The sequence below is a fragment of the Typopeltis vanoorti genome, chromosome 4 (genome assembly GCF_054136105.1).
Source record: "Typopeltis vanoorti isolate ZY-2024b chromosome 4, IOZ_Tvanoo_1.0, whole genome shotgun sequence".
In the NCBI taxonomy this organism is placed as follows: Eukaryota; Metazoa; Arthropoda; class Arachnida; order Uropygi; family Thelyphonidae; genus Typopeltis; species Typopeltis vanoorti.
In genome coordinates, this window is record NC_143552.1 from 65608751 (window position 1) to 65625250 (window position 16500).

A 16500-nucleotide genomic window follows, 5' to 3' on the forward strand; every position below is an offset into this window, starting at 1 on the left:
TCCCTTCAAATCCTGGGGACCAAATCTGAGAACAATAGTCCAAGTGTGGTCTGATCAGGGTCTTATACAACGGAATGATAACTGTTTCTGTTTTATCTCTGCAGGTCAGTATCCTTCTCATTATTGCAGCAATCCTCTGTGTTACCTTCACCACCTTTGCAATATGTCTCCTAAATTTCAGGTTTCTATCAATCATCAACCCCAGATCTCTTGTCTCCCCCTACTTCCTCCAGTATAACTCCTCCCATAGAGTTTCCCATAGCTAATCCAGAATTTTGTATGTAGATAGTATCTCCATACTTGAAATATCCTGAATGATCATAGTGAGTTAATAGGGCCATGATCTTCTTAGATAATTTGTTTTTTAGAAGTAAGAGAACTTCTTCTGTAGTAACATTGGTAAATAAGGAGACTATGTTGCAAATGGCCATTATTTCTTCTTCTTTAATACTAATATCTTTAAGGCTAGAGACAAAATCCATGGAGTTTTTAATAAAAGATGATGACTTGCCATAGAAACATTTTAGAGATTTAGGAAGAAATTTGGAAAGGTTATAGGTTGAGAATCAATTCCCTCTACAATTGGTCATAGAGGAATGTTCTCGTTATGGATTTTAGGTAATCCATATAAGTGAGAAATCAGCGAATGGAAAGAACAAAGAGAAGTTATGTTCCTGGGGAATTCTCTTGTTATTCACAGAAGGTTGTTGGCGATTATGAAGTTCGCAGGTAGGATCTCTTTCGAGGATCGAGTGAGTGTCAGTTTGTATCGAGTCTAGCATTCTGTTGTGATAATCTTCAGAGTTGAGCACAGCTGTAGCATTGTCTTTATCTGCCGGAATAATGATATCTTTGTTACGTATTTTTTGGGATGTTAAGTTGACCCATTCAGCAGAGAAATTGAAAATTTTGATTTAAAGAAAACCTACCCACACAAACAGATATCTCCATGCTCAATCCCACTATTATCCCCCACAAAAGTTTGTAATCATTTCTACACTTGGACATCGGCTCGTTCCCTTCTTTATGACAAAGAATGTGAAGAAAAGGAAGACCACAAGAGTTGGATGGACAACATAAAAGAACTTACCAACTTGAATTTACAATTGCTGAAAAGAAAGAACAAGAGGCTGAATGGAATGAAGAGTTTTTGTTCATGAGATCACCAAGAGTCAAAACTGAGTGAATGGAAAATAACAATAAATTACTCTACATTTTCAAATAAAGTACTTTTTTTTTCATTATCTGAATGAAAATAATTAAAAATAATTTTATTACAGGTTTAAATAAAATGAAATGACAAGGACAATTTTGTTAGCGTGACTGGCTGAGTGGCTAATGTATCCACTCTCCAACCAAGAGGCTATGGGTTTGAATCCCACTGAGTCCATGGGTGTTTGTGATTATCTCTACATGGCAGATGAATTTCATCGCCTGGGATAAGACCACTGTCCTGCTTATTGGAGATCTGAAGTGGCTTGAAAAAGTTCCATGTTTGGTCTTTAGAGAAAGATTTTTTGTCCATGTAAAAATATAAAAATACAAAAAATAAATAAAAACATATGATAAAGAATTCTTAGCTTGCCCATGGTTTCAATACACTACGCTGTAGGTTTACAACCTTTCATTGGTGGATAAATTTATGTTCACCCATTTGCAGTTAACATAAGGACTTTATGTTAACTGGAAATGGCAAACAGTTTGCATGTTCAGAGATTTAATGGGGGGAGCACTTTTAAAATAGAATAACTTTAGTAAAACTAAAGTTACCACTCAGCATTTTTTTCCTATACTTAATATGTGATTTGATATGATATTTCCACATCAGGAACAGGTGCACAAGCTTATAAATAAATACAGGAAGCCAGTAACATATAAGAATAAACTAATGAAGCAGCTAACCTGACATTTAGTGGAGACTGGTGCTAGGTTTCATCAATGAAAGTTATTAACATGGAGTCTTGCTATTTCATAAGAGTGATGAATTCATTTTTTTTTTTTTTTAAAGTATTGCTCCTGTCAGAGAAAGGTTGTAAACTGATAGTACATTAGTACATAGGTGGGTTTTACACACACACACACACACACACACACACACACACACACACACACACACACACACACACACACACACACACACACACACACACACACACACACACACACTGTCTGATCAAAAGTATCCAGACACCCCTCTGTAATTTGTAAACTGACGTCTAGATGTCACTACAACCTCACTTACTGGTATAAAAAGAAGCACAGAGCTGTATGTTGTTCAGTGATAAGAAGTATAAGCAGAAGGGTAGGTCAAAGGAGCTCAGTGACTTCAAATGTCGACTAGTTATTGGTTGCCACATCAGTAAGAAATCTGTCAGAGACATTTTAATCCTCCACAAGTTACCCAAGTCAACAGTTGGTGATGTAATTGTGAAGTGGAAACATGAAGGCACAACAAAACCACGGTCAGGTAGGCTGCGTTTAATGACAGACAGAGACCATCAAGCATTGAAGAAGGTGGTTCATGGAAATCACCAGACATAGAGTGAAATAATCACCTGGGAGTTCCGCAGTGTTTCTAACTGTCCAGCCAGCACCATGACTGTGTGTCGAGAGTTAAGAGGAATGGGGTTCCATGGTCGAGCAGCTGCCCATAAACCAAACATTTCTCCTGTGAATGCTAAGCGGCGCCTGTAATGGTGTAAAGAGTGATGCCACTAGACAGTGGACAACTGGAAATGTGTGATTTGAGTGATGAATCACACTGTAAAACTCAATGTAGCTTAAAAATACCAAGCACTTTACATTGATTGTTACAGAGGTCAAGTCTCATGAGAACTGTTACAAAAATAACCTTGTTTGTCTCTATGAATTTTATGTTAAATATTAATGTAAATAACCCTATGGGAATTGACTGTATTTACTGTTTTAACTAAAGTTTCTAGAATGTCAAAAACAAAGGCAATGCTTTGCCATCGTAACTTTGTATAATGTATAATAGCTATGTATAAGAGCACAAGAAAGGTTGTTTACGATTAAGTGTGTGAGAAAGTTGTTTGTAAGCTCTGCACATGAACACCTTCAAAGCTAGTATTAAAGAGGTCCAATAGTTTCAGAGGAGCTTCTGCTGCCCAACAAGACAAGGAAAAAAGAGCGCACTGAGGAGAAGAAAGAAGGCCAGTTAAGGCCGCCCTTAACAAAAGGATCAAGGAGAACTGACAATTTCTTTGGGGTTTACAACCCTTGGTGCAAGGTCCTGAGAATGCAAAAATAAAAGAGGACTGAGCCGAACATCAGGAGCAGTTTGCGGCAGAGAACTAGGGCAATTTTCGGCAGAGAACCAGAGGCATTTGAGAGGAGGCGAGGTGCAGTTGTTCACAGAAGGAAAGGCGAAGTGCTGTTATCAAAGAGAGCCAGAGGCAGTCGACGGAGAACCAGAAGCATACTGACCCAGAGAAATGGACTTTACGGCAAACCCACGCCAGAGGAAAAAAATTGGGAAGTCAACCAAAGCCAAAAGCTGCAGAACCATCTTCAAGCCTGTATGCTGAAACTTCTTGCCTGAGCTTTTGATTACTGGGGAAATGCAGTCCAAGAGCCGCTAATACTCCGATGAAGCAACCCCCTGAAGCAAGGCCTAAGATGAAAGAGGAACCATAGTGATTTTGATGATGGACCTTTGGAAGGTGTCGTGACAAAGAGCCTCTGTGTGTCCAACCCTTTAATGTACATTCTTTTTGTAATCTAGGAGATATGTCATAGATGGACTGACAAGAACTGGTAATAAGAAATATCTATAAGAGAATCCTCTGATTTGTTGTTGTTAACTGGAATAAATTGTAAGATAACTTGCCATAACTAGCTAATCTCTAGAGTCCTCTGAGTTGTTAACTGGAATATTAATTGTAAGATAACTTGCCATAGCTAGTTAATCTCTTTATGAGTAAATTAGTCTCAGCAATTTGGTTTTCTTAAGCAGAGAAGTAACAGAGTAAATATAGTGTTTAGTCATTTAATATTGAAAAGAGAAAGTTTGTTTCTTTATACCAAAAGCATAAGCAAAATAAAGTACATTATTTAATGTACTTTATTTTTAAATGTAAATAAATGTGTTTTAATTATATGTCTATAAAGTGCCGCCTGATTGTTTATTTGACAATGCACTGTTCCTAAAAAAGAAATATCGGACTTGTGAGCGGGAAACCAAGTGAGATAGCCGAAGTGTATAGTTAAGTGCAGATAGACCACAGCTGTTTGTGTAAAGTTTTACTGAAGGAATTTGTGTTAGAGAAACAGAGAGAGAAATCAACCGGCCGTATTACTGAGTTTTTTGCCAGCTAAAAGATATTAGTGGCAAAGTCTCAATAAATAAATTTTCTGGTATCTGTAGGCATAAGACTCGTAGTGCAAAAGGTAGATAGACATAGTACGCAATAGTATAAGCAAGAAAGGTTACAAGAGAGAGATAGCGCGCACTGCTAATTAGAAGAATGGTATTTCAAAGGTGCAGTAACCAAGCAGGCTTTATAAATAGCAAAAAATAATAGCAACACAGTTTACAATGCTTTACCATGTGGCAGTCCGATGGGAGGGTCTGTGTGGCGAATGCCTGGAGAATGATTCCCGCAAGCGTATGTAGTGCCAACAGTGAAATTTGAAGGAGGTGGCATTACAGTGTGGGGTGTTTTTTATGGAATGATTTGGCCCTCTCGTAACACTACATGGAAATCTAAATGCGGAAGGGTACAAGGACATTTTGACCTATTGCATACTGTCTATGATAGAAGATCGATTCAGTGATGGCTATTGTCTATATCAGCATGACACTGCTACCTGCCATAAAGCAAGGTCTGTGAGGGAATGGTTTGTGGACAATAATGTTCCAGAAATGGACTGGCTGGCCCAGAGCCCTGACCTGAATCCTGTAGAACATCTTTAGGATGAATTAGAATGTGACTTTGTTCCAGATCCCAACGACCCACATCACAAACAGCTCTGGCTACAGCTCTTCAGGAAGAATGGGCTGCCATTCCTCCAGAGACCTGGTAAACAATGATTGAAATAGCTCAGTCGTGCGGAGTGATACATAGGGCGAAGCAGCAGCTGGAGCGATTACAAAAATGTCTAACAAAAAGAAGCAAGTGCATGATAAGATAAATGAGAACATGATCAGGAGTGAAAGAAAAATTAATGAACGAGTGTTATAGGATGATTCAGTAATAAAAGGTGCAATAGATGAGAGTTTGACAAAATCGTGCTTTCCGGGAGCGAAAATTAATAATGTAAGTGAGGCTATTAGAGCACAGAATCATAAAGTGAAAGAAATGATAGTGAAAGAAATGATAAAAAGAGATGATAGTGCCCAGAACGAATGATTTAAATGGTGAAAAATTTGCTATGAGAAAGGACTTGAAAGAATTACTAGTGGTAGCAAAAGAAAAGAGTGGGAGAGTTAAGATAGTTAAGTCTGTTGCTGTGGTATGACAGATTAGAGTTGAGAAGGAGGGCCATAATTGCAAATGACTCTGTGTGTAGGTTATGCAGGAGGAGTGCTGTGGAGTTTGTGGATGTGTGAAGTGAGTTTGATGGGCAAAAGGACTTATACAAGAAGGATGGTTTGCATCTGAATGGATTTGGTGTTTGGTGACTGAAAAAATTGTTACTGAATGAAGTGAAAGTGGATGTGCAGAATCAGGCAAACTAGAGGGAGGATGGAGATGCTGATAAGTGGACATGCAAACATCGGTGAGGCAGTTGAGTGTAAGAATGTGTATAATATGCCTGAGTTAGGACGAAGGATTATAAACCAAAATGGGATAGTTAGCATAAGGCATCAAAATAGGGGTGAGGCTAGGGGACTTCTACACTTTATGTACACTAATACCAGCAGTATTCGGAATAAGGAGGAATTTTTTGGCCTTGGTTAGTTATTAGTGAGACATGGCTAACAGAAGATGATATAGTTAGCGGAATAGAATGTGAGGGCTATAGTGTGCTCAGGAAAGACAGAGAGAAAAGAATAGGGAGGAGTGTTATTGATGATAGCTGATGAACTGCAGCCAAAGAGAATAGAAGTTCAATTTCAGGATAGTGAAAATAGCACATTTGAAGCTATCTGGTGTGAGATTGAGGTCAGCAGAACAAAATTTACAGGTGAGTGCTGCGATAGACTAGGCGATGGAATAAATGATGGAGACAGTATATATATAGGCAAATAGACTCAATGAGTGGAGGACAGGTAATTATTATGGGGGATGATCAACTATGATAACATTGATTGGAGAGAGGAGAGGACAAATGGGAAGAAAGAAATGAATTTTATGCAGTTACTAAGGGATAACTACCTGAGACAGCATGTAACAGAATATACTAGAGGTTAGAGAGTGCTTGACCTAGTACTTGCATCTGAGAAATTGACTACTATGAATATGACCATATTGCCACCAACTGGTGAGATAGATCATAAAGTCTTGACCTAGGAAGTGGCTAAATGTGTGGAATTTTCAATTAAGACGGGGTATGTGTGAAATTACCGGGCTGGTAAGTATGACGAGCTTAAGAGATTGCTTGGATCAGTACCATGGCATGTTAAACTGCAAGGGCTGGATGTTGATAGTGCATAGGAAGTGGTTAAGGAGGTTTGAGGGAGGTGATGGCTGACTTCATCCGGAGAGTAAATCAAGTGGGAGTTAAATGGATGTTTGGGGAGTTGAGTAAACTAGATGTAAATAAGGCTGTGGGACTTGATAATATATCACCGCGTATTCTGAAGGAATGTGCCAGAGAGTTGACACCTGCCTTGACATATTTTTTTAATACGAGTCTTGCACTTGGTCAAGTCCCTAAAGAGTGGAAGGAGGGCAAGATTGTGCCACTTCATAAAGGAGGTGATCGAACTCAAGCATCAAACTATAGGCCTATCTGTGTGTCAGGTGTTGTGGTTAAGTTGTTGGAGAAGCTTGTGAGAACTAGGATCCAGAGTTGGGTTGAAAACAATGGTATAATCTTTGATAGACAGCATGGATTTGCTAAAGGGAGGTCGTGTTTTAGTAATCTACTTACTTATTACAATAAAGTGACTGCTTCCTTGGACAGAGGAGAAGGATACACAGTAATATACTTGGATTTCGCAAAAGCTTTTGATAGATTACCTCATGATAAGTTGACAGTCAAACTAGAGCAGATGGGGTTGGATATTAGATTAGCGCATTGGATTGGAGACTGGCTATCTGATAGGTATCAACAAGTTGTGTATGGGGGTGCAATATCCAGGAAAAGGAAAGTCACTAGTGGAGTGCCTCAGGGATCTGTTTTAGGGCCATTACTATTTAACTTGTATATTAATGATATTGGCGAAGATTTGGATGGAGATATTCAGTTGTTTGCAGATGATGCAAAGTTGGGACGAACCATAAAGAGTAGTGAAGATGTTGTGGCCTTGCAAGAAGACTTGAATAAATTGAGTGATTGGGCAAGCAAATGGGGATGTGAGTTCAATGTTGCAAAATGTAAGGTTTTAAAATTTGGAAAACAAAGATGGGATGCAGAATTTATGCTTGGTGAGAATATATTGTTGGAAGTAGAGGAAATAAGAGATCTGGGAGTGATAGTGGATAAGGATCTAAAATTTAGGGGACACATCACCAAAATTGTGAAGACAACACAAAGACTTCTGGGAATGATGAGGAGGACACTGACGTGTAGAAGTAGGGAGATTCTTGTTCCATTGTATAAGGCTTTGATTAGGCCACACAGACTATTGTGCCCAGATTTGGTCACCTGGTTTTCAGAAGGATGAAGAGATGTTGGAAAGGGTCCAAAGGCGACTGACTAAGGTAGTTTCTGACCTCTGGAATGTCGAGTATGAGGAAAGATTGAAAAGATGTAATTTGCAGAGACTAGTGGAGAGAAGGAAGAGGGGAGATATGATAGAGACCTACAAGTTGGTAAGGGGTTGTTATAGGATCAATGGTGGAGAAGTTCTACAGCGAATAGTGGGAGATCAGGGAAGAACCAGAGGTCATCCCTGGAAACTGTATAAAGAGGGTGTGAGTAGGGGAGTGAGAGGCAGGTTTTTTTCGTGCAGAGTTGTGAATGATTGGAATGCCTTGCCTGAGAGTGTGGTGTCTGCAAGGAGTTTGAATGTGTTTAAGACCCGGTATGATGAGATGTGTGTGAGATAAAAGGACCTCCTAAATGAATCTTTGACTCCATGAGGTCTTGTTTAATAATAATAATAATAATAATAATAATAACACCATTAAGCTTGCGTTGCAAAAAAAGAAACAATTGTGGATGAAACTTAAGGAGAAAGGTGACTTGCAGGCACACAAACAGTACAAAGCACAGGCCAGAAGGGTAACTAGTATGGTATGAAATGCTAAAGCAGATTATGAAAGTAAATTAAAGTGAATCTCAAACAGTTCTTTCGATATGCTGCAAGTAAAAAGGAAAAATGTACATGGCAAAATGATTCTAAGGAATGCTAATGGCAGGGAGGTAACTGAATCTGCTGAAATAGTAGAATTACTAAGCAAACACTTTGCAAGAGTATATCACCGAGGCTGTGATATTGCAGGAATGAGAGAAAGAATGGCTGATACAGGAATTGAAGTTAATGAAATCAGGTGAATAATATATTGCAGAACCTTAATGTAAATACATCTATGGAGTTGGATGGTATACTAGCTCAAATATACTAGCTCAAGGAATTGTCAGTTCCCTCCATATTTTTTGATTTAAGTCTCAGCTCTGGGTTAGTCCCGAAGGGAAAATTATTCCATTGCATAAAGGAGGGTCCAAGACTGCTGTTGCAAATTACCAACCGATCAGCAAATCAGGAATCATTGTCAAGGTTTTGGAGATATTCGTCAATAGCAAAATACAGGAATGGATAGATGAAAATGGAATACTTTATAGAGGACAGCATGGTTTTGTGAAGGATAGATCATGCCTCAGTAACTTGCTCATGTTTTATAATACAGTGACTGCTGAACTGGATAAGGGTAATGGATTTACAGTGATACTGCTCGACTTTGCTAAGGCCTTTGACAGGTTACTACATGGAATTCTAATCAGTTGACTGCAGCACATGGGGATGGATATAGGGTTGGTGAGATGGATAGGAGGGTGGTTGATGGAAAGATATCAGAGATTAGTTTATTCAGGAGTTGAGTTCAAAAGAAGGCCTCTTACTAGTGGTGTGCTGCAGGGTTCTTTTCTTGGTCCATTTGTTCATTAACGATATAGGAAAGAATCTGAGAGGAACTGTTCATTTATTTGCTGATGATGCAAAGTTAGATAGAGCAATAGTAAATGCAGATGATATCAAAATTTTGCAGGATGATCTGGATAGAACAGAAGACTGGGCTAAGCAGAATGGATATCAGTTTAATGTAGCAAAGTGCAAAATTATGCATTTTTTGGGTGAAAAATTTAGCAGCAGTGTGCCACATTGGTGGAACTGTACTCCAGGAGATTGATGAAGCCAGAGATTTGGGAGTGTTGATGGATAGGGAGTTGGAGTTTAGGGGCATATAGCAAAAGTGGCTAAATCAGCTCATCAGATTACCCGGTTACTGAAGAATACTTTCATGAGCAGAGATAAGCAATTTATTGTTTCTCTTTATCATGTCTTGATAAGACCCCCATCTTGACTACTGTGTCCAGATCTGGACCCCTGGGTTTCTTCTTGATGGTTAGGAGGTAGAGAGGATCAAGAGGCGAGTGACCAAGATGAAAGCTGGTCTATGGAATGAACCTTACGAGAGCAGGTTGAAGATCTGTGGATTACAGAAATTGGTTGATAGGCGGAAAAGGGATGATATGATTGAGACATTCAAATTACTGAAGGGTTTACAAGATTAATTCAGAGGAAATTTTTCAGAACAGGTCTGGTGATGGGAAAACTAGGAGCCATCCATATAAACTGAGCAAGAGTGTAGTCATCAAGGATATTAGAACTGGTTTTTTACTTGGAGAGTGGCAAATGAGTGGAATAAGCTGCCAGAGTTTGTTGTGGGTGCCATGACTGTAAATGAGTTCAAAGCAAAGCATGATAAATACTGTGGAAATGCCGAATAGTTGTTCTTGATATGATGTTTAGGGCCTCCCTCGATGAGTCTAAGGACTCCTTGGAGTTTCCCGAAATAATAATAATAATAATAATAATAATAATAATAACAGTCTCCCCAGAAGAGTTAGAGCTGTCATAGAAGCAAAGGGTGGGCCCACACTGTACTAACCTCTTGTTCTTTCTTTCATCAATTGTAAGTTCAAGTTGATAAGTTCTTTTATGTTGTCCATCCAACTCTTGTGGTCTTCCTCTTCTTCTCATTCCCTTAAATTCCCCAACATAACTGCCTTTTCCAATGATTCATCAGCTCACATAATATGCCCAAAGTTCATCAACTTCTGTTTAGTGATTATCACCTTCAAGGAGCATTCTGTCTTTATGCTCCTTTAAAACTTCTTATTGGTTATTCTTGCAGTCCATGGGATTCTTAATAGTCTCTTACACACCCATAATTCAAATGAATCATTTCACTTTCTGTCTTTGTTCTTAATATTCCAGCTTTCACACTACTTCACTACTAGAAATACCATTGCTTTGACAGCTTTAACTTTTGTGATCTTTCACCTCTATTTTTTTTTTTTTTTTACTCACACCTCTATTTTTTTATTTTATTTTTTTTACTCACACCTCTACCTTTCATAAATTTTGTTAGGTTTAACATATCTTTTTTTCCCATGATTATCCTTCTTTTAATTTCATCTTCACATTTACCATCATTTCTGATTCTGGACCCCAGTAAATCAATGATTTCAACCCCAGTTTCAACAATTTTATTTTATCTTCCTCTATTCTAAGTTCATTCAAATTGCCAAAAGCCATCACTTTTGTTTTGCTGATGTTTAAATTAAGCCCGACTTTGTTCATTTCCCTCTTAACCAATAGAATCAACTGCTCCAGATCTTCCTTTTGCTATGAGGATTGTATCATCTGCATATTTTAAATTATTTTTTTTCTGCCACCAATCTTAATTCCATCTGGATCTTTGTCTAAGTTAACAATTCTCATAATATATTCACTATAAATATTAAAAAGATAATGTGATAATATACAACCCTGTCGCATCCTTTTATCACTTGAACACTAACTGTTTCTCCAAAGGCTGTTTTTACTGAAGCTTCTTGGTTGTCATATAGCTCTCTTATCAAGAGAATTAAATGCTATGGTATTCCTGTTGATCTCATTATAATCCACAGTCTGTTGTGATCTACACAATCAAAAGCTTTCTTATAATCAATAAAACACATGAATACTTCCTTCTGAAATTCTCTTGTTCTTTCTATAATCCATCTCGTGTTTGCTATTTGCTATTCCTCTACTTCTCCTAAAGTGTACCTGTTTTTGTAGCATTTCTCTATTCACATATGGCTCCAGCCTTTTTTGGGTCACTTTCAGCATAACTTTACTTGTATGGGAAATTAAAACTATGATTTCATAATTCTCACAATCTCTGGGATTTGATTTTATTATTATTTTATTTATTTATTCTTTCTTTGGAATTGGGATGAATACTGGTGTTTTCCAATCTCTAGGCCAATATAATTTCTTCCAAACCTGTTGACAAATTTCAGTCAAAATATTCACTACTTCATTCCCAGCTGCTCTCAATAATTCCACTGACACTCCATCAGCTCCAGGAGCTTTTCCTTTTGGCAGCTGTTCCATTGCTGATATCACTTTGCTTTTCATTATCATGGGTTCCTCAACAAATTCTCCTTCACATTCATTTTCAGTTATCTTTCTTGTACAAATCCTCTACATACTCTTTCCATCTTTTTTTTTTCACTGCTTCTTCTTCCATCAGACATTTTCCCAAATTAATTTTTACAACTCCTAATCTAGGGATAAACTTCCCCGTAACATCATTTATTTTTCTAAACAGATCTCTTGATCTACCTGTAATACTTTCTTCAATTTCCTTGCTCCTTTTGTTTAGATGTTTTTTTCTTATCTTTCCTAGCCTGTCTCTGGAAATCTGCACTTAACCCTTTGTTTAACCCTTTCTTTCTTTCTCTGAAGTTTCATTTTTCTTCTTTCCTCTGTTATTTGAATAGCTTCTTCTGACAACCATTTACAATCTTTCTTTCTTGTTGCTTTACTTAAGAGTCTTTGCTGCTTCTATGATTGTACATTTTGTTTCTTCCCACAGTTCTTCTAATTCTCTTCCTGTCTTCTCCAAACTTTTTAATTTCTTTCCAACTTCTATTTTAAATGTTTCATATAATTTAAATAAAATCTGATACTGTCCTTTTGTTTCTTCTTAGCCCTTAATTTCAATTTAACCAGGTAGGATTTGCTTGCTTGGATAGCACTTATCCACCTCCTGCTGGCAACAATATAATCCATCTGATTTCTGTATTCACCATTAGGTGAAGTCCAGGTGTACAGTCTTCTTTTATGTTGTTAAAAGCAAGTGGTGGCAATAAAGCAATTGTTCTCAACACAAAACTCCAACATCCCTTTCTCCTGCTTAATTCTTCAGTCCTAAACCAAATTTTCCAGTGATGCCTCATTCTTCTTTTTCTCCCACTTTTGCATTTCAGTCACCTAATATCAAGAGAAAACCTGTTTTATCAGTACTGTATACTATTTTTTGCATACTGCTGTAAAATTCTTCAACCTCACTTGAATCTGTAGTGGATGCATACACCTGTATGATTGTGAAATTCACCGAATATGCCTTTATTCTGATTAGAATTATTCTATTGGACAGGGGGTTGTAATCCAAAATGTATTTTCTGTATTCTCTTCTAATTATGAATGCTACTCCATTTTCTTGAAGGTTTCATGTCCACAGTAATACATCACGAAATCATCAGTATCAAAGTGACCCATTCCTATCCATCATATTTTAGGAAGCAGTGAACTGTTTCCTAAAATCTTAACTCGAGTTCTTCTCATTTCTTTCTTTATTAGTACTAGTTTTCCTTGATACATGCTTCTTACATTCCATGTTCCTATTTTATGTAAATCAATAAAGCAGAAGGTTTTCTTATGCAATCAACTCTATCAGAAGTTGAACTTCCTAAGAGATAATTACTTGAAACAGCACATAACTGAAGGGACTCGTGGTGTGAGAGTGTTGGACCTGGTCATTGGCTCAGAGGACATATGCATAAGTAAGGTGTCCTCGTTACCTCCAATTGGTGAGAGCGATGTGAGAGCGATGCAACCTCGCAAGTCAATACATGTGATATTGACTTGGGAGGTTGCAAAAGGGGTATATATCGAATTACAGGTTAGGTAATTATAACAAGCTTCTGAGTGAGCTTACAGCCGTTCCATGGCAGAACATATTGCAGAGAAAAGATGTTAGCCACACATGGGATATAATCAGCGGATATCTGATTAAGGCAATATCCGAATGTATTCCCATGGTAAGGAAGACAAACAAGGTAGGCGTTAGATCAGATTATGAGAAGACCTTAGCCAAGGAGATCAAGGGTGATCCCAAAGAGTTCTTCTGCTATGTGACAAATAAAAGCAAGAATGACTTTGGAAGGATAACCTTAGTGGGTGCTGGTGATATTGAGGTGACCAATTCTGATGTAATAGTAGAGTTACTGAGTGATCACTTTTCAAAGGTCTGTCACCCAAGTGAGGACATCTCTGTACCTGTAGCAATGACTAATGTGAGAATTGAAGTTAAGAAATCAGAGGTACTTAGTATATTGCAAAATTTAAATGTAAATACTGCTGTAGGTTTAGATGGAATATCAGCTCATGTTGCATGAATGTGCAAAGGAATTGTCAACTCCTCTTACTTGATTATTTAACTTAAATTTGAACTCCGGTATGGTCCTACAGAGTGGAAGGAAGGCAAAGTAGTTCCTTTGCATAAAGGTGGCTCTAAAATTGCGGTAGTTAATTACAGACCAATCACCATCTCGGGAGTGGTGGTAAAAGTATTGGAAAAGTTGGTTAAAGACAGAATTCAAGGACGGGTCGATCAGAATATGATACTCTATAGGGGCCAACATACTTTTGTTAAAGGTCGATCCTGCCTTAGCAATTTATTAACTTTTTTATAATAGAATGACATCTGAGTTGGACAAGGGAAATGGGTACACAGTGATACTCCTAAATTTTGCTAAGGCTTTTGACAGGACACCCCCCATGGAATACTGCTGCACAAATTAGAGCAGATGAGGACGGATATCAAACTGGTGATATGGATAAGAGAATGGCTGAGAGATACCAGAAAGCGGTGTATGGAGGAGCAGAGTCCAAGATGAGGCAGGTGACCAGGGTGTGCCTAAGGGTTCTGTGCTTGGGCCGTTATTGTTTAATTTGTACATAAATGATATAGGAAATGGCTTGAATGGAGATATTCAGTTGTTTGTTGATGATACAAAGTTGGGTAGCGCAATAAAAAATCAAGCTGATGTTGAGTGTTTGCAGGATGATTTAAATAAGCTGGCAAAATGAGCAAAAGGAAATGGATGTCAGTTCAATGTGGAAAAGTATAAACTTATGCATTTAGTGATTAAAAGATTACCAGCTGTGTACTACATTGATGGAACAGTACTCCAAGAGATTGATGGGGCTAGGGACTTGGGGGTGTTTGGTGGATAGGGAGATGAAGTTCAGAGGGCACATTGCTAAAGTGCCCAAGATTGCACATAGGATTACTTGGTTATTGAAGAACACACTAACATCCAGAGATAAAGAGGTTATTATTCCACTTTATAAGGCATTGATACTTCCACATTTGGATTACTGTGCTCAAGTCTGGTCACCTGGATTGGATGAGGAGGTTGTGGAGAGGGTTCAGAGGAGAGTGACTAAGTTGGTAAGTGATGTAAAAAATGCTCCCTACATTGATAAATTGAGAGTTTGAAGATTGCAGTAGTTGGTTGATAGGTAGAGAAGAAGGGATACGATAACATATTTCCCCGAAAATAAGCCCTGGCATGATTTTTCAGGATGCTCGTAATATAAGCTGTACCCCTAAAATAAGCCCCAGTTAAGATTGTCAGCCAGACGGATGCATTTAGTACGTCCATTGCAACACATGATGGACGTATTGAATCATAAAATTATAATAAATTTAGTTTAATCCTTTATCCAAGTGTGAGCAAACAAAGTTTGCGCCTGAAAGTATCTTCAGGACTGGGGTAAGGTGGTACAACACCGGGAAACTCGTTGCAAAGGTGGAGCAAGCTAACAGCACTCCTATTTCAGTATCTCCCATTATGCAAAACACATCTCCTTACGGATATGTATAATGTTATGCATTAAGGGAAGGGCCACTACCCAGACTAGTTTCGACCTTTATTGAGGACTCTTCAGTGGGAGCGAGGCTCAAGTGGAGATACCAGGCAGAAGCATTAGCAAGGTCATCTCCACCTATAGGAGTTGCCAAACGGTGTGCCACCTTTTTATTAAATTACTCTGGATTTAGAGAAAGATGTTGTGAGCAAACAAAGTTTGCACCTGAAAGTATCTTCAGGACTAGGGTAAGGTGGTACAACACCGGGAAACTCGTTGCAAAGGTGGAGCAAGCTAACGTCACTTCTATCTCAGTATCTCCCATAATGCAAAACACATCTCCTTGCAGATATGTATAATGTTATGCATTAAGGGAAGGACCACTACCCAGGGTGTTGTTTACCCCAGTCCTGAAGATACTTTCAGGCGCAAACTTTGTTTGCTAACACTTGGATAAAGGATTAAACTAAATTTATTATAGTCTAACCAAGTGAAAAATAAACTTTCAACTCTCTCTAAAGGGTCAGTTGTAACACTATCCAGGTATTTGCTTATGCTTGGACTCGCCGAACTTTATATAGTTTCTATATTCGGCTATGAAACAATATGGGATGCAATATCCCTTAACTGAAATAAGTTTATATGTCGCTGAATTGAAGCCTTTGGCTCTTCATATAATTAATAATTTATTAGGACACCTTCTTGGCAATTCTCTTAGTAGGGTATATGTAAGTTCTGTTTGCTACAAACTTGGTATTTCTAGGTCTACCTACTCACTGATGAGACCTCAATAAAGGTTGAAACCTGTCTGGGTAGTGACCTTCTCTCACTCATAATGTAAAACAGTAATACAGCTCCTAGGAGCTGGGTTTCACATTATGGGGAAATATCAAGAATAGTGATCGGAGCTTGCTCCACCCTTACCATGAATTGCCTCAGTGTTGCGCTCCCTAAAGGGTCAGTTGTAACATTATCCAGGTATTTGCTTACGCTTGGACTCGCCGAACTTTATATAGTTTCTGTATTCGACATGAAACTCTTTGAGTTTCTTATTCAGCTATGAAACAATATGGGATGTAATATCCCTTAACTTAAATAAACTTTCAACGATAATATAAATTATAATTAAGTATTTGTAAATACCCAAGCCTTTGGACGAGAGGTAAATGCCTATGTAAACAGATGAACTCGAGACTTATTGCCGAATGACCAATCAGAGT

At 38.1% G+C, this 16500-nt stretch overlaps 1 protein-coding gene across 1 annotated transcript in view; it reads left to right on the plus strand.

The window, feature by feature from the left end:
- The window catches only part of LanA (laminin subunit alpha), a 1191635-nt gene that overhangs the window by 1162973 nt on the left and 12162 nt on the right, over window positions 1–16500 (plus strand). The window lies entirely within an intron of this gene.